The following is a 680-nucleotide window of genomic DNA, read 5'->3' on the forward strand; positions in this document are numbered from 1 at the left end:
ATGCTAGGTGACTGTGAGGATGGTCCCTGGGTCTCCACAAGCGGCTGGATCTCCGAGGCCTGCACTGCAACTGCACGAGACAAGGGAGAATGGCTGGGTAGGTTGGGATCTATTTCAAGCTATCCAAAGGTGGAGAGCAAAGGGTTGCTTCCACCGTGCGATCTATATACACTGAGTGCGCTCGTTAAGCGAGCGGTTAGCTTGGCAAAAGGCCAGTGCTGAAAAGATGGGATGGCGAAAGGAACAATCATGTGACTTGAGCTATGTGACTGATCAAGGCAACTACACAACCAAGTGGTTCAGCCGAGCGGAGCCTTGAGCCGTCACATCACTCCCCTCCCCAAAGAAGGCTTGTGGGCAAGCTGGAAAGTGCAGAAGATCCTCCTCAAGTGAAAGAAAAGCAAAAGAAAAGAAAAACAAGGCCAGGAGGACTGAGCCTTTACCGTAGCCAAAGAAAGAAGGCCGATGATGCTGTTGCAGAAAAACAGTAATAGGAATCCAAAAGTCTTGCGCCAGAGGTCCGCTACGTCCGGCGCCATTGTCTTGATGCTCCAGTCTTGCTGACTGGCAGTGAATCTTCCTCAGTCTCTTCCAGAATCTCATCATTCTCATAAGCCTTAATCCATGCAGGAAGGCGCACTGGTGGTCCAGGCTTGTCAGGATAGGCAGTGTGGAAGTCC

Source organism: Westerdykella ornata (genome assembly GCF_010094085.1).
Source record: "Westerdykella ornata strain CBS 379.55 unplaced genomic scaffold EI97scaffold_7, whole genome shotgun sequence".
Classification (NCBI taxonomy): Eukaryota; Fungi; Ascomycota; class Dothideomycetes; order Pleosporales; family Sporormiaceae; genus Westerdykella; species Westerdykella ornata.